This window comes from Orcinus orca, chromosome 17, assembly GCF_937001465.1.
Source record: "Orcinus orca chromosome 17, mOrcOrc1.1, whole genome shotgun sequence".
Lineage (NCBI taxonomy): Eukaryota > Metazoa > Chordata > Mammalia > Artiodactyla > Delphinidae > Orcinus > Orcinus orca.
The window spans coordinates 68,398,913-68,417,945 of NC_064575.1; the positions used below are offsets into that span (position 1 = coordinate 68,398,913).

A 19,033-nucleotide genomic window follows, 5' to 3' on the forward strand; every position below is an offset into this window, starting at 1 on the left:
TTTTTAATTCTCAGACTACAGCAGAGAGAAAATGAGAGATCAATAATAAATTTTTGGATATTAACAAATAGATGAAAATTAAATAACACATACTTTTTAAAATATTTTATTTTATTTAGTTTTGGCTGTGATGGGTCTTCGTTGCAATGCGCAGCCTTCTCATTTTGGTGGCTTCTCTTGTTGCAGAGCACAGGCTCTAGGCGTGTGGTCTTCAATAATTGTGGCTCACAGGCTTAGTTAGTCTGCAACACGTGGGATCTTCCCGGACCAGGGCTCAAACCCGTGTCCCCTGCATTGGCAGGCAGATTCTTAACCACTGCACCACCAGGCAAGCCCTAAACAACACATTTTTAAATATCCAGTGGGTCAAAAAAGAAACCACAAGGGAAATCAGAAAAATACTTCAAGATGAACGAAAATGAAGACACAACATAGCAAAAATTGTGGGATGCACTAAAACAATGCCTAGAGGAAAATGTCCAGCTGTAAATGCCTACATTAAAAGAAAACAACAACAACTCATATCAAAACCCTAAATTTTACCTTAAGACACTGGAGAAAGAACTGCAAACAAAATTCAAATCAAGCAGAAAAAAAACCAATGAAGAGTAGAGTATAAATAATGAAATACAGAATAGATATAAGGGAATACAAATGACTGAAACTGACTCAAGAATAAATAGAAACCATTAACAGACTTACAACAAATAAAGATATTAAATTATTAATTAAAGGAAAAAAATCTACATTCAAAGAAAAGCTCAGGCCCAGATGACTTCACTGGGAAATTCTATAAAACATTCAGAGAAAAATTAACACCAATTTCAAGGACTCTCCAAAAATCTCCTAGAATTAATGAGTTCAGTAAAGTTCTAGGATATAACATAAACATACAAAAATCAATTTCATTTCTATGTGCTAGCAATGAATACGTGGAAACCAAAACTAAAAATGCAATGCTATTTACAATCTCTAGGAGAAAAAAATAAATACTAAGGTGTGAATCTAACAAAACACGTATAGAATCTATGTTATAAAATAAATGAAGGGACATATCATGTTCATGGATTGAAAGACTCAGCATAGTGAAGGTGTCAGTTCTCCCCAAACTGATACAAAGGCTTAATGTATTTGCTATCAAAATCCTAGCAAGATTTTTTTGTAGATATAGTCAACAGTACTCTAAAATTATATAGGGAGGCAAAGGAAAGAGAGTAGCTAAAACAGTTTTTGAAAAACCAGAACATTATCAAGACTGTGTAGTACTGGCAGAGGAATAGACATATAAAAGTGATTTTTCACAAAGGTACAAAAGCAATTTAATGGGGGAAAGATAGCCTTTTTAACAATGGCACTGAACCAAGTGGGCATCAGTGGACAAAAAATAAACCCCAACCCAAATCTCACACCTTACAAAAAAATTAACTCAAAACAGACCACAAACTAAGATGTAAATATAAAACTACAAAATTTTTCAAAAAATACAGGAGAACATGTTCAAGATCTAAGGCTAGACAAAGAGTTCTTAAACGTGACACTAAAAGTATGACCCACAAAAGGAAAAACCAATAAATTGAAACTTTTCAAAATTACAGACAATTTGCTCTGCAAAAGATCCTGACAAGAGGATAAAAAGACAAGCTGTAGAGTGGGTAAAACATTAACAAACCACAAATCTGACAAAGAACTATTATCTGGAATATATAAAGAACTCTAAAAACTCAACATTAAAAAGCCAACAATTCAATCAGAAATTAGGCAAGAGATATGAAGAGATTTTTCACCAAAGAGAGCACACAGTTGGAAAATTAAGCACATGAAAAGATAGTCAACAACATTAACCCTAAGGGAAATTTAAATTAAAACCATAATGGGCTATTGCTACACACCTATCAGAATCACTCATAAAAAGTAGTGACAACACCAAATGCCGAAAAGATGTGGAGAAATGATTACTTGTACGTTGCTGGTAGAAATGTGATATGGTACGGTAACTCTGTAAAATCAGGTGGAAATTTTTCTTAACAACTAAATAGGTAACAACCATACAACTCAGTAATTGCACTCCTATTCATTTATCCCAGAGTAATGAAAACATGCTCGTCTAGAAACCTGCACACAAATGTTTACAGATGCTTTATACATAAGAGAAACTGGAAACAAACAAGATGTCCTTTAACAAGTGCATGGTTAACACGCTCTGGTACATCCACACCATATATGATAAGCAGAATAATGGGCTCTCAAACACATCCGTGCCCTAACTCCACAACAGTATATGAATATGACAAGTGACTCTGCAGGTGTGGTTAAGGGTATGGGCTAATAGCCATGAAAGCATGTTCAACATCACTAGCCAGCAGGAAATGCAACTTAAAACCACATGAGGTAGTCTTTTAATTTTAGAATGGCTAAAATTAAAAACTTATAGCACAAAATGATGATAATGTGGAGGAACTGGAATGCTCATTCATCATCCCTAGTTAGCATAAAACTGTACAACCACTTTGGAAAAGATTTTAGTAGGTTTTTTTTTTTTTTTTTTTTTTTTGCGGTACGCGGGCCTCTCACTGTTGCGGCCTTTCCCGTTGCGGAGTACAGGCTCCGGACACGCAGGCTCAGCGGCCATGGCTCACAGGCCCAGCCGCTCCGCGGCATGTAGGGATCTTCCCAGACCGGGGCACGAACCCGTGTCCCCTGCATCGGCAGGCGGACTCTCAACCACTGCGCCACCAGGGAAGCCCTAGTAGGTTTTTTAAAAAAATAAACATACTCTTTCCTTATGATATGGCAACTCCACTTCTAGGTATCTAACCAAGATAAATAAAAACCTGTGTCCACAAAAAGGCTTGCATAAGAATTTCACTGCAGCCATATCTATAAGAGCCAAGCCTGGAAAGAATCCTAATATCTAGCAACAAGTAAATGAATAAATAAATTATGATTTATTTTTTCAATGGAATACTACTAAAAAATAATGAATTACTAGGGTGATGTAACTGCTAGGATGATGTTACTGTGGTGGTGGACACACAACTCTCTGCACTTTTTAAAACTCATAGGACTAGACCAACAAAGAGTGAATTTTACCATTCGCAAAATGTAAACACTCAACCAGGACAGCAGGGAGAAAGATTAAATGCAGACTATAACAAATGAATCTAAATTTATTACAAATTAATGACACAACCCAACTGGAGGGGATGGGGAAGAAATAAGCTGGCCTAAATATCTTTGTAAAAAAGTGTTTGGGGCTGGGAGGAATCACTTCTTGACACACCTGTAGAAAAAGAAAATGTTTTGACTATATACAGTACGGTTAAAGATAAAAACTGTATGCAAACTCTGTACTCTAGTTGAAAATTTTGTTTCTTACAGGGGTATGGATAACTATTCTGAAATGACTTTACACATAGACTAGGATTGAACAATTTAGTAAATAAACTGTAGATTATGAGAACCAGGTTTCTCACTGTCAGAGAAAGAAGTTGCAAATTAACAAAGGAGAGATGTTAGAATGAACCCTGTGAGACTGCTGGATTGGAGTCAGAGACACCAATATGACCTCATGCTTCTTCTAATCTGTGTGTATATTAGACTCTGCATTTCTACCTATATTTATGTATATACAGACTGATAGATACAGTAATAAATATAGTGATATGTGTATACATGGATTAGTAGAAATACATATATTTCCTAGATGTTAACATAAGGAGAAGCTGGATGTAATGTTTTGGCCAATTTTCAGTAAGTCTGAATTATTTCAAAATTTAAAAAATTTTAATAAATTATGTAAACTTTAAGTTATATTAGACTCACAGACATAGAGGATAAACTTGTGGTTGCTAAGGAGGAGGAGAGATGGGGGAGGGATCGAGTGGGAGTTTGGGGTTAACAGATGCAAACTCATATATAGAATGGATATACAACAAGGTCCTACTGTACAGCACAAGGAACTATATTCACTATCCTGTGATAAACCATAATGGAAAAGAATATTAAAAAAGAATGTATATCTATATATGTTAACTGAAACACTTTGCTATAGAGCAGAAGCTAACACAACATTGTAAATCAACTATACTTCAATTTTAAAAATTGTTATATTAAAGACAGGAAAAGAATAATAATGAACTACTGACAGATGCAAAACTATGGATGGATCTCAGAAAAATTATGCTAAGCAAAAGAAACTAGACCTAAGAGTATATAACGTATGATTCTATTTACATCAACTCTTGAAAACAGGCAAAAGTAATGGTAATAGAAATTTTATCAGTGAGTGCCCCTGGATAGGGAGGAAATGACTGCAAAAGAATATAAGAGAACTTTCTGGGCTGGTAGAAATATCCCGTATCTTAACTGACGTTATGGCTACATGGATGCTTACATTTCTAAAATCCCATCAAACTGCATTTTAAAGGTGCATTTATTGTATGTAAATTATACCCCAGTTAAGTTGCTTTTTAAAAAAGATTATAGAGTAGAAAAATGAATTGAAAACATTTATAAAATATATAAATGTTTTATAAACATTTATAAAATACACAAATGTTTTATAAACATTTATAAAATATATGAGACATAAATAAAATAACACTAATTTGATCAAGGAAAAGACCCAAGAACAAGCTCAGGTCTGTTTAAAGCTTTGAAAATAAGCATATACTCCAGGTTGACCCTAAACTTCTGAGCACTAAGACTGGGAAATGTTCTAACTTTCCAGGAAACAAGGGTGAAAGCAGGCTGTCCCCACATCTCCAACTAGTCTTGGTCTCCATGTATGTCTGAGATTAATTGACAACTATTAAAGTACTAATAAACGATCAGTACACGTGGCACACGCACTGTGCAAGAGCTCACTTTGAAGTTCATGCCATTTCCTTCCTTTGCTTGGAAGCACCTGAGGCCAAATACCGCTGTGTTATCCAAAGAGCCTGTTAAACTGACCTGGGCAGTACATCCGAAGAGTTAATCCAAGCACACCCTGGTGTTGCCATCACCCACACCTCTAGCTCCAAACAAGTGTGCCCTGGGGAGCTGCTGAGTCCAGTAAGCCATTGACAGGGGAAAAAAATGGAAAAAAGACATGAAAAACACTGACTTTGAGACCTTTTTCTCGGGTCATTATAGGAGTAGGGGTATGGGGAAGAGATGAATCTGACATGGAGAAAGGAGCCTGGATTTAGGTGTCAGAGGGGCCAGAAATCTGGAAAATGCATTCTTGGGGAGCTTATTTAAGCCATCTGGGGTTAAGTTTCCTCATCTAGAAAAAAATGAGCATATTCATGTCATAAGGTGAACCCACATTCCCTGCCTGGAAGTCCGTTGACTATGACGAATCTAAGCAAAAGGCTAGGATTTTCACCTCTTAATTCATATGATGAATCTAAGAAAAGGCTAGGATTTTCATGCCTCCTAATTCATTCTGTGTTTAAACGGGTTTGATCTGCACATCTATCTCTGACTGATGGCTTCCTTTTTGTTTGCATTATTTATTCCACCATTTTTCAAAGTACTGCACTCTTGTTTGCATTAAACTTTTCCAGGAACTTATTAAAGTAGACAATTCTTAGAAGCTCTTGTAGACTTCCTGAAGAATCTCTGTTGGCGACAGAGAGGAATGTTCTTTTTAAAAATCTATTATTTTAGCAACAATGAGATATCACTACACAGCCATTAGAGTGGCCAAAATCCAGAACACAGACAACACCAAATGCTGACAAGCACATGGAGCAACAGGAATTCCCATTCATTGTTGGTGGGAATGCAAAATGGTACCATCACTATGGAAGACAGTTTGGTGATTTCTTACAAAAGTAAACATACTCTTGTCATACAATCCAGCAATCGTGCTCCTTGGTATTTACCCAAAGAAGTCGAAAACCTATGTCCACACAAAAACCTGCACATGGATGTTTATAGCAGTTTTATTTATAATTGCCAAGACTTGGAAGCAACCAAGATGTCCTTCTGTAGGTGAATGGATAAAGTGTGGTACATCCAGATGATGAAATATTATGCCGCTAAAAAGAAATGGGCTATCAAGCCATAAAAAGACATAGAGGTAACTTAAATATATATTACTGAGTGAAAGAAGGCAATCTGAAAAGGGTACATACTATATGATTATAACTATATGACATTCTGGAAAAGGCAAAACTACGGAGGCAGTAAAAAGATTAGTAGTTGTCAAGGGTTGGAATGCGGAAAGGGATGATTAGGCAGAGGACAGAGAAATTTTAAGGTAGTGAAAATACTCTATATGATATCATAATGATGAATACATGTCATTATACATTTGTCCAACCCCATAGAATGTACAACACCAAGAGTGAACCATAATGTAAACTATGAACCTTGGGTGATAATGATGTGTCTGTCAATGTAGGTTCATCTATTATAACAAATGTACCACTATGGTGGGGGATATTGATAACGGGGAAACCCGTGCATATGTGGGCGCAGGAAGTAAATGGGAACTCTCTGTACCATCTCCTCAATCTTTCTGTGAACTGTAAACTGCCCTAAAAAATAATATATATATAGTCTTTATTTTGGAATAATCACAAATTTACAGAAAAATACAGTGCAAAGAACTCTTTGATGAACCATTTAAGATTCAATTGCAAGCATGATGCTCCAACCTCCCAAGTGTCATGTCCTACAAACAAAGACATCTCCTACAAAGCCACAAAGCAACCATCAAAATCTGGAAGTTAGCACCGAGCCATACCTTCCATCAATCTTCAGGCTTCATTTAACTTTCATCGACTGTCCCAGTAATATCATTGCTGATCATAGCCACTTTGTCACTTATTTTAGATGGTGTCTTCTAGTTTTCTCTACTGCTAAGTAACTCTTTCCCCATTGAAATTAATAAATACTTGAGGGCAAAGTGGTTTGAAACGATGTAAATAATCCCATTCCTCACCAAACTTTCAATCTATTCATATATTTATTTATGTCTATATGAAATCTAGTTTTTTATTTTACACAAATGTATACATTACCACTTATTTATACAAATGTATACATTTCCACCTATTACCATCATTCGCATTTTCCCAGCAAGAGGCAATTCAAACTGGCTGCTCAGTCCCTTTGACAAGTTTCCATCCTTCTTTGAGCATTCCCTTGTTTCCTGGAGAAGATGTTCTGGGCTCCTGTTGCATTTTCCCTGCCCCAGACTTCGAATCAGCCATTTTTTCTGAGAAGCCCTGAGAGTTTTGGCACTTGTAGCAGTTGAAACTTTTTAGCATAAAAATCAACCAAAACAGAGCTCCTGAGCTACGTGAATGCCAGCTATAAAATATCAAGATGGAGGTTGGTGAATCAGCTCTCAATCCTTCACCAGATCATGAGCTTCTCTGCTTTCTTCCTTTAGAGAATTCTGGCCACTTAGAAAAATGGGGCACAAAATTTACAGTTCATTTTGCAATTTAATTAAAGTAATAATGGCAGCCAAGGGGCACATGTACCGCTACACTTGCCAGGTTATCAGGAGCCAAGGACCACATCTCTAACTGCATTTATTGACTTTGTCTCTGCAAAAATTAGAACGTTCTTAGTATTCTTTTATTAAAAGGTATAAAAATTAACTTTCTGTAGATCCTGTTTGTTCTTGTTTTATAAGTCGCAGTCCCGTGTACAGAAATGTAAGAGTGGTGTCTGCCTTCCTGGTCCTTGTAAGCCACTCCCAGACACCACCACAACCAGAGAAATTGCCTGAAGATACCAGCAAACATGTCATGAGAACCAAAGAGGACAAGAACCAGAGGCTGAGAGAAAAGCACAAAGCAAGGTGACCAAAACACAAGAGGGACAATAGACTGAGGGTGAAACGTGGCACACGACCATCTGGTCACCCATCTTGCGCTGCTCTCCCTACCAATCATCCATCACTCTTCAGCAGCTGCGCTCCCCATTTGTATCAGCTCTTTTGTGTCGACACACAAGTATTTCTAAGCCTTTTTCATGTTTAAAAATTACTACTCCCTTTACCATATACAGTCCTTTCATTATCACCCTTTACTTCTCATCCCCTTTATAACCAAACTAGTTTACAAAGGGTATTCAATACTCACTGTTTCCACGATTTCACCTCCATTGCCTTCTTCAATTTTCAGCCAGGTTCTTCCCCCACCATCCCTAACACTGCCATTGCCAAGATCAACTATGACCATCCTAATGCTAAATTCGATAGACAAATATTTATCAACCTCTGTGTATCAGCCTTTTCAACAGCATTTGGCTGTGTACCCCACTTCCTCCCTGAGTCTCTGTAGTCCGTTAGCAGAGTATCACTCCCCTGGTTTTCCTACTACCTCTATGGCTGCTTCTTTTAGATGCCTCCACTTTGACCCACCATCCCCAGCTGAGGTGTTCACTAGGGTCCAACCCTCCATCTTCGGGGTGATCACACGCACTCACTCCCCTGCCTTTATTAATAAATGGAGCCGAGAAACCCAAAGCTACATCACCTGCCAGGAGCTCCGGTCCAAAACTAAACTGCTTAGCTTCCAAGTCAAAACCTACTCCTCCTCCTGCACCCCTCCCCTTCTTTTGGGCACCATCAACTCAGTCCCCCAAGCCAGAAGGTTGGGAGACTTTCTGGACTCACTACTCTCTCTTACTTTCCTCATCAAGTCCCATTGAAACTAACTCCTATACCTCCTAAATATTGCTTGAATCTCTCGTATATTTCTGTTGCCACTGGTATGATTCAAACACTCATTACTTCTCACTCAAACACTGAAAGAGCCTCTAAAGAAACACCAGACTTACCCTGCTTTTGTCCTTTTTCCATCAGCAGAGTCTTTCTACACCTCAAGTGGGATGATGTTAATCCTCTGCTTAAATTTACTCAAAAGCAACCTAATGCTGCAGAACGAAAAGCAAAATCCTTAGCAGGACGTTCAAGGCTCTTTGTGATCTGGCACCAACTTGCTTCATTCCTCAGCACTTCCTAGATGTGTGCAGTGCTTCAGTCCCTCTCAATAACTTCCAGTTACCCCAGCAAATCCTGCTTCATGCACATCCCTGCCTCTGGACATGTAGACTCCTTAGCCAAGCACTCACCCTCTTCTACACATCCCTCGAACAGCCAGTACTGAGCAGACACAATTCACACACGTCACCCCCTCCAGAAAGCCTATTCTGACTTCCCTTATCTAGACTAGTGCCTTGCCTCTGCTTGCAAAGCCTGCAGACCTCCCCTGTCTTAACACCCACCAAATTGCTTTACGGTCACTCTTCCTCTTATCTGTCTCCCCTTGGAAGTCACACAGTAATTTCCCACAAGCTGTATCCAACCTCTATGTGTCTTTTATTTTTACCCAAACAATGCTTTAAAATAACACTTTAGTTGACAAAAAAAAAAAAACTGGAGATAGTAATTCTGGATTTCTGGTATCTCTTGAAACATCAGGCCATACTGTTTCATCCTCCTGCAGAGCAAGAACTTTCTGGAATTGACTTGTGGATGCCCCTTTGAAAGAGGAATTGCTCTGCAAAATATACCACAGTCCCCATGTGGACTTCTTCCCTCACTGACCTCACCTGCCTGGTCCCCGTGTGGGCATTTGACTTTGTAGCTTCCCTCCCAAACAGACTGCGTGCTCCCTAAGAAGAGGGACGGTATTTTGTCTAGTTTTCTATCCTTAGCGCACCTTCATAATTTCACTTTGTTTGCTCCCAATTGGTAGGCCCAACAGAGCACTCTGCATTCAGTGGGTACTAACAGACGTTGTTGATCCCTTCAACCACAACTCCGTGAGGTGACCAAGATGGCGGGGCCTGGGCCTCTGTACAGGCCGGCCAAGTGGGAAAGAGGGTGGAGCTGGGACGTTTTGGAGGACCGTAAAGTAGAAAGTTGGTAAGCTAACGCATTCCTACCACTGTGGCTCTGGGCATCCTGCTCTGGTAACATTGGGTATTTGGTGAATGAAAGGTTGGCCCACAGTTTCTAAACACAATCTGGAGAAGGACAATACATCTCACGTCCCCCATTCCAAGGAGATGACATTTTTCTTTCTCTTTGGAGAACAGACCAAAATGCAAGATCAGTTTCCTCAAAGATTTGAAGTCTTTTTTGTAACTGTTTCATACTGAATCTGTAACAGCTGTCTGTCTTCTTCCATTGCCAAGTTGGTCTGTATTATTGAAGCAATACTCAAGGCTGTGGCTTTCTGGGAGAGAAAAGAACTCCGAAGAATAATAGAATAGCAGTTGAAAGGGAACAAACGTTATTTCAAAAGGGTTCCACAGGGCTTCCCTGGCGGCTCAGTGGTTGAGAGTCCGCCTGCCGATGCAGGGTACACGGGTTCGTGCCCCGGTCCAGGAAGATCCCACATGCCGCGGAGCGGCTGGGCCCGTGAGCCATGGCCGCTGAGCCTGCGCTTCCGGAGCCTGTGCTCCGCAACGGGAGAGGCCACAACAGTGAGAGGCCCGCGTACCAGAAAAAAAAAAAAAAAAAAAAAAAAAAGCGTTCCACATCACCAACCGCACAGTCCAGGTGAGCATGTGGCTCTCTGGACCAGCCCTGGCATGAACAAGCCAGCATCCCTTCTTATTTGTCAAAGGGGATGCTCCCTAAATCTTGAGCTAAAGATGCCTGAAGACTTGATTCTAAAATGCAGACTGCACCTTGTCCCTTTTTCCTTGGTCATCTGGTCCAAGGAAGAACTTATGTTTATACTTTTAATTTTTTCCCATACCCAATGCACACACACACACACACACTTACACAATCCTCCTTCTTTCCCTAGCTGAGAACATTGAGAGTTCTAGATTTATGCCCTATCCTTGCAGAGTTATCTTTCATTCCTTATTTTCCTTATGAGGTTTTGAATAAATACAGCAGTCATTTCCATTTCTAGGGAGTATTGTATTAATCACATAAGCTTTGAGAACCGTGTTCATATCGTGGTGCCAACACTTCCTGGGTGATCTAAGTCAAATCACTTAAATCCACATCCTAAATGACTTACAATACATCAGTTTGGTAGGATACTGGGCATTAGACAGAATAGCTATGAGAATTATGAAATACAAAAATAATTACAATGCTATATGAACACAGAATTTCTTCCATTATTAGTAAAACTAGCATTCGTGGTATGATTTTTAGTTTACAGAATTCTTTACACATATATTACCTAAATAAGATTAAAAAAATAATACCTCATAATGACCTTAATAGAATGATATTATCATAAGTCTTATTTTACAGATCAAGAAACCCAGACTGCCAACAGTTAGGTAACTTGCCAAGGGTCATACACTTAGTAAATAACAGAATTAAAACTTACTTTCTGGAACCCATATGATAGCTTTCATTTTAAGATAGTTCTAAAAGTCAGAAAATAATATAGCATCATTACAGAAAGTTTAGAAGTTTCAGAGAAATTATCTCAAGTTCTGCACTCTTAAAAACAATAAATGGTAGTTTCTCCCACTTACCTCCCCCCCACCCATCTTATTTCACGGAGTAGAAAGCAATTCTGCTATTCTCCCACCATTGCCTAACAACCCCGCTATTGGTAAATTTATACCACCTTTCTGAACCATTCTCTTTCTTCTGGGCATCAACCCCAGGATTTTTTCTCATATTGAGCAGCTCATCTGCTCAATATCAATATCAAATCTTTATTGGAGTAAGTGATGATAATGTGATGAGAGATGAATAAATGCTGTGTAATTCTGGCTCCTGATTTCTTCATTACCTCATTATCTGCCCAGATATCACCATCTACAGATCAACAGGTTTTACATTTGTCCTTTTTTTCTAATTTTATTGAGCTATGTGCCATTCCATTGTAGTTACGCACATACAAGACTATTACTCCTTAAACTAAGTTCTCATTTGGAGCTGCTCCATTTTGGAGCAGCAGAAAACTCGGAGCCACAGAGTCTGGCAAATTTGAGTATTACACTTGCTAATATTGTGACATGGGCAAGTCAGCTAATAGCTGTGATCTTCAGTTTGCATATGCAAATTGGGGGGTGATTATAAGTAATATTTGATCCTCATGGGCCAATTTAAAGTTATATTCAATGATAGATCTTCTGTATCCTGAATAAATCTCAAGATTAATGTGACCCAGTCTCAACTAAATGTGGCAATCAAAGAAAGAGTTCAGTTATAACAATCATTACTAAAATAATTCAGTGTATTACTTTTATCCCTTAGGAAACATTTAGTCAATAATGCAGGGCAAAACTTTTTTAAATCCCCTTTTTCTTCTTTTCCACTCTCCCACCTTATAGCTGTTCCAAAAGAGATGTCCCCAACCTTCTCTCTCTCTCATTCTGTCATTTTGCCAGATTTTTTTTTCTTTCATGTGTGTCTCTCTCAGCTCTTTAATATGTAGATTGTCCTAGCTTCACTGATATTTTCCTTTTTTTTAAAACATCTTTATTGGAGTATAATTGCTTTACAATGGTGTGTTAGTTTCTGCTGTATAACAAAGTGAATCAGCCATGCATATATGTATATCCCCATATTTCCTCCCTCTTGCATCTCCCTCCCACCCTCCCTATCTCACCCCTCTAGGTGGACACAAAGCACCGAGCTGGAGCTGATCTCCCTGTGCTATGCGGCTGCTTCCCACTAGCTATCTATTTTACATTTGGTAGTGTATATATGTCCATGCCACTCTCACTTCATCCCAGCTTACCCTTCTCACTCCCCATGTCCTCAAGTCCATTCTCTACGTCTGCGTCTTTATTCCTGTCCTGCCCCTAGGCTCTTCAGAACCTTTTTTTTTTTTTTTAGATTCCATATATATGTGTTAGTATACAGTATTTGTTTTTCTCTTTCTGACTTACTTCACTCTGTATGACAGACTCTAGGTCCATCCACCTCACTACAAATAACTCAATTTCGTTTCTTTTTATGGCTGAGTAATATTCAATTGTACATATGTGCCACATCGTCTTTATCCATTCATATGTCGATGGACACTTAGGTTGCTTCCATGTCCTGGCTATTGTAAATAGAGCTGCAATGAACATTGTGGTACATGACTCTTTTTGAATTATGTTTTTCTCAGGGTATATGCCCAGTAGTGGGATTGCTGGGTTGTATGGTAGTTCTATTTTTAGTTTTTTAAGGAAACTCTATGACTTAAATCACAGCAAGATCCTTTTTGACCCACCTCCTACAGAAATGGAAATAAAAACAAAAATAAACAAATGGGACCTAATGAAACTTAAAAGCTTCTGCACAGCAAAGGAAACCACAAACAAGACGAAAAGACAACCTTCAGAATGGGAGAAAATATTTGCAAATGAAGCAACTGACAAAGGATTAATCTCTAAAATATACAAGCAGCTCATCTGCTCAATATCAAAAAAACAAACAACCCAATCCAAAAATGGGCAGAAGACTTACATAGATATTTCTCTAAAGAAGATATACAGACTGCCAACAAACACATGAAAGGATGCTCAACATCACTAATCATTAGAGAAATGATCTTTTCTTTTGAGTTTCACTCTCTGCCCTACTTAGTCCTCAGATTCTTGATAACAGTAGAGAGCGTGAAGAACGACTCTTTCCCATTTCCTCCCATGCCTCAAGTCCTCTCTCCCTTTTTTATTTTCCTAATTATGCTTTTAGAAAAAAAAAATTAGATTGACCAGGATAGAGTGTAATGCCTACTGAGCAGGGGAGGGTGAAGTTGATCAGCGCATACAAAATTCTGTATGTATGGGGTAGACGAAGAAAAAGTTTGAGAAAATATGTATTCCCCAAACGAGAGCTTCCTAAACTTTAATCATCCATGTTCAGGGCAGCAAATTGTGAAATCATCCTCTGTCCCTAACTCCCTCTATTGGCACCTCTCCCTGCTCTGTGCTCAGTGCGACTTACAACCCTCAGTTTCTTTTCATTTTCTCCATACTTTAACTTTCTCCTAGCTTCACAAGTTTTCTAACCCAAGCTCTTCCGAAAACCTTAGAATCCTTCTTCCCTCAAGTTTTCATTTAGCTTTCTTGTTAAATCCAAGATCAAGATGCTCCTGGGTTCCATTATTTTTTTTTCGATTGTGGTAAGAATACATAACATGAGATCAAACCTCTTAACAAATTTTTAAGTGTAAGTACAGTATTGTTATCTACGAACACAATGTGGTATGCAGATCTCTAGAACTTATTTTTCGTGCATTCACACCCATTAAACCACATCTCTCCAATTTTTCCCAACCCCAGCCCCTGGCAACCATCATTCTTTCTGCTTCTATGAGTCTGACTATTTTAGACACCTCACATAAGTGGAAACAACCTAAATGTCCACTGATGGATGAATGGGTAAGAAAATGTGTGTATGCATAAATGGGATATTAATCAGCCATAAAAAAGGAAGGAAGTCCTGCCATATGTAACAACATGCATGAAGGCTGAGGACGTTATGCTAAGTGAAATAAGTCTGGATCCATTCTTATAGCTGGCCTTTAAGTGTGGAAACCTCCCTAAGGGTTATTACTCATCTTTGTGTACCCAGTACATAGAAGACACTTAATATTGTTGAATGCATACATGACAGAATGAATGAATTTGGCTTTACTAAAATTCTTACCACCAGATTTCTACTAGATGCTACCTGCTTGTTGATAATCCCTGTATCTATCAGTAAACAGTTCCTTATGAAATGTCCACGGCAACTGCTCCAAATCTTTTACACATTCCTCACACCCTGTGCCATTTAAGTCCGCTTTTAGTCAACCTGTTCTCTCCTCTGAGGCTCCCCAGAGAGAACAATCCTTGCATGTAACCATTTAAGGTTATGCCTCACAACCTCCAGCTCCTCCCTGGAGTTTTCTGCTGACAGAAACATTTTCCAAATCACACTATTATGATCAAGTCCACACTTTTTGCTCCCGAATGTCTAAAACATATTTTGAACCACATGGAACCATTTTTAAACCCAATGTTTTTTCACAGAGGTCTTTATTCCCCTTCACTTTACCAGCCTCTAGAACCTGCTTTATGAGAAGCCAAAGAAAAAAGAAAAATCTATGTAGATATATCAACCAGCTTTAGTCTGAAAAGATTTGCTTCTAGAAGCCTATCAATTTCAAAACCAGGCTATTCCACATCAAGAAATCTCACACGTTCTTTCCGGGCTCTAGATAACCTCCACTTTCCTAACAAACTGTAGAAGGACAGAGGTAAGATGGCGTCCACAGAGAGACACAGGGGTATCAACCCTGCTGAGCTCAGGTCAAGTATGAGACTGGCTTTCTCTGGGTGAAGGATCTCTGGTAATCAAGCAAGTTCCCTGGGGCCATGTCAGAATGGAGGCATTCTGAACTGACTTGAGATAGAAAAAGGCATTTAGTCAGTTTCTGTAGGAATTCTTGTTGAAAGATTTTGAGGAGTATTATTTGAGCTTGGGCCCTTTGTTAAGTATCTCACGTCTGGTTCTCTAGAAACAGGAATTGGTGTGGTCAATAAAGGTGATTTATTTATTTATTTTGCGGTACGCGGGCCTCTCACCGTTGTGGTCTCTCCCGTTGTGGAGCACAGGCTCCGGACGCGCAGGCCCATCGGCCATGGCTCATGGGCCCAGCCGCTCCGCGGCATGTGGGATCTTCCTGGACCAGGGCACGAACCCGTGTCCCCTGCATCGGCAGGCAGACTCTCACCCACTGCGCCACCAGGGAAGCCCAAAGATGATTTATTGAAGGAACACTTTTCAGGAAGAACCTATAAGGAAACAAAGGAAGAAGGAAGGCACCAAGAAAGAATATTAAGGTAAAGTCTAGTCTTGGCTTTACCCACAGGGTCCCTCTGGAACATCAGAGAGATCCCACATCAAAGTCAGTTTTTTGTACTCCTATGTCGATCAGTCATTGGCTCCATGGTGTGTACCTTCCTGGGCTGGGTGTCTTTCCTTGCCTGAGACGGGGACAGGCAGCTGTGAGCTGCTAACAGTGAATACTCACAGCAGCTGGGGACAGGTACACAGGAGAACAGAAGCTAATGTGCTCTGACCACCTTCTGCCAGGCACTCCCCTAGGTACTTTGCATATGTGGTCTTGTGGAATCTTTCTAAACCTATTACATCCCTATTCTGTAAATAAGTTAAATGAGGTTCACATTTCTTCTATGTTCTGTAGTTGATGACCGCAACCCAAATTTATGTTTTGTTATCTTTTACTGAGTGCAAAGCCATTTGTGTCAAAAATATAGTCAATATATTGAGAATATGTTCCCAACATATCATTAAAGATGCGTCGGTAATCAAAAATCTAAAATCTGTAGATAGTATGTCTGCTTCTTCAATTTTCAAATGATTCTTTCCCAAGTTCCTCCACAGGAGTCTTTCTTCAAGCAAATTAACCTGCCAGCATATTGAAACTGTCTTCTATGTCGTGTCCTGCAAAATAGCCCAGAGTTTACAAAAAGAAAAGCAAATGAGTCCCCACACTAGTGGCACTCGGTCCCTCACGGCAGGTTGTAGCTTATCCCAAAGTCATGATGATCTTTTTAGAACCTCAAGAAATATTCATATATCACAATTAAAATAAGGTGCTGGGGCTTCCCTGGTGGCACAGTGGTTGAGAGTTCACCTGCCGATGCAGCGGACACGGGTTTGTGCCCCGGTCCGGGAAGATCCCACATGCCGCGGAGTGGCTGGGCCCGTGAGCCATGGCCGCTGAGCCTGCGCGTCCGGAGCCTGTGCTCCGCAACGGGAGAGGCCACAGCAGTGAGAGGCCCGCGTACCGCAAAAATAAATAAATAAATAAAATAAGGTGCTATATCCTTTGGGGCAAAGTCTGAATCTGACTTTTAGATTTCAGTATAGATAAGTGAAGTCATCACCTAGGAAAATTTTATGAGAGAAAAAACTAAAACATAGAAAATTCTATTCATTAATTTTACCTTTTCTGGGATTTGGGAAACAGCTATCATTTTTAATTATAGTGGTTGAAGCATATCTGGGTAAGGGGATCCCATTGTTTTTAGGAGCATGGCTCTTGAAACTCTGCTAAAGTGGGAGAAAAAAAATGTTAGGAACATTTTTTTTGGGTGTGTGTGTAACATACAAAATACCTATGCATGGCCTCTCCCAGAGACTTGGGCTTCTCACAATATGGTGCCTGGGTTTCCAAAAGAAGTGTCCCAAGAGTTGCAGAAAGCAAGACGGGGAACCTGCCAGACCAGATGAACCTGGGCTATATCTAGAACTAGCAGTGTTACTCTCACCATATTCTGTTGCTTAAGGCAATCCCAGGATGTCCTCAAATTCAAGGGGGTAGTAAACTTAATTCCACCTTTGATGGGAGGAGGGGGAGACAAGGTCACATTGCATGTGGGACGGGCATCATGGCTGTGGCCATTTTCGGAAGGTGTAATCCACCATGGTTATTATTATACATGTAAAGTTAAGTAACTTGCTTAAGGCCACAGAGGTAGTAGGTGGTGGAACCAGTCCGGAAACACAAGCCCTACACTCGAATGCCCATTTATGGCTCCAACACTCAATTCACACAACCGCAGTCACCTGCTTACCTGTCTCTTCCAGGAGATGGCTCTTCCTTGAGACCTCTGTCTAATTCCTCTTTGTGTTTTCCCCAGTGTCTGGTACAAGTCCGGTCACAGAGCAGTTACTTAATACATGTTTTGCTGACAAAATAAGTGAATCATACGTCACTCATCACTAGTTCCACCAAGCTCGGATGGAGTCATTTTCTGGAATGACTTGTTTTCTAGCCCCTCTGGACATAAATGATGCTGATGCCAAGGAAATTCCTGAAACAGATCTGCTCTGAACTAATCACTGTAGAGCGCAGACATGACCCTATACTGAAGAGTTATCATCTTGTTTCTCATTGCAAGTGTTGATGGTAAAATTGAAGAGTTAAGAAAGGGGTGCCTGTGCTGGAAAACAGCCTTGCAAACTACTCTAGTCTGTGTGTATTAAATTTATACCTGAAATTACTATTTCCATTTTTTATTCACAAGTCCTGATCTCTTAAGAGGTGAATTATATGCTAGAGGACTGTGCTGCCTATTCTCCACTCTCTTTTTCCATCCTGCCCCGGAGGCCAAAAACACTGACCTTCATCAACAGAATCACTGAGTCTTCTTTCTCTCCAGTTAGTTTTGGCCAATGGGAGTAACAATGGGAGATGCAAAAACAGGAGAAGAATGAGGTGGGGCATTTATCCTCCCAGAATTACTCCTCACAGATCATGCTTGGGTAGGGGCTAGGCTCCTCTAGTGAAGTCACTTCAGTTTTTGGGGCAGGCAGCCCTCTCGCCCAGCTGGACCTCCCTCTCTAGATTCCAGTGTGACTCCCAGTCCTGTGCCTTCAGGCTTAGGGGTAAGATGAGGACTCCTGCTAGCCTACTGCACTCTTCCACATGATGGTTTCCAGTAATCAGCTCTTACCCTCATAATTAGTCCATTCATTAAACTCACCTCAATGACCTTGTTTGAGTGGATTTTCTGTCAGAACCTGACTGATAAAAATGGTATTAAGAACTTGCAGATTTGTAAATGCCTTGGAATAAACCTCTCATGAATCGCTCATTACTTTGGTTAATGTTCTAAATCTGTGTCACAAAGGGAAATTAATTGAACAAATATTTTCTTAGTTGATACTATGTGCCAAGCATAGGATCAGGCTCTGAGGATGGATTCATTGATTAAACACACACACACACACACACACACACACACACACACACACGTTATAACAGCGTTATTGAAATATAATTCACAGACCATACAATTCACCCATTTTAAGTGTAAAATACACCATAGTTTAGTCTAGTGAAAAAAAGCCTATTTTGCTGAGTTAAATAAGGTGAAATAGCATTGTCTTCCACAGCAAAGAAAAGAGAATAATTTGAATGTCCATCAATAATAGAATAGAAGAATACAATAGTTGGAAAATTTTGAAGTGCATTCATATTTAGGGTCTACTGAGAAATAAGTTATATCTACAGCTCTTAATATGGAAATATATCAGTGATGTATTATTAAGCGAGAAAGGACATTTGTAGAGTAATGTGCA

General features: G+C 39.5%; 1 long non-coding RNA gene across 3 annotated transcripts; it reads right to left on the reverse strand.

Annotated features, from left to right (window-relative positions):
* Nucleotides 1–92: 92 nt before the first annotated feature.
* LOC117199668 (uncharacterized) lies at nucleotides 93–17,636 on the reverse strand. 3 transcript variants are annotated; one of them, XR_004480989.2, is made up of 4 exons: nucleotides 17,524–17,636; nucleotides 15,505–15,714; nucleotides 4,954–5,043; nucleotides 93–3,280 (listed from the first exon to the last, which is right to left on the reverse strand). It is a non-coding gene; the product is annotated as an uncharacterized LOC117199668 (long non-coding RNA). The 3 variants fall into 3 exon arrangements; XR_007472765.1 differs by lacking the exon at nucleotides 4,954–5,043 and having other exon boundaries at nucleotides 93–335; XR_007472766.1 differs by lacking the exon at nucleotides 4,954–5,043.
* Between the last annotated feature and the right edge of the window lie 1,397 nt (nucleotides 17,637–19,033).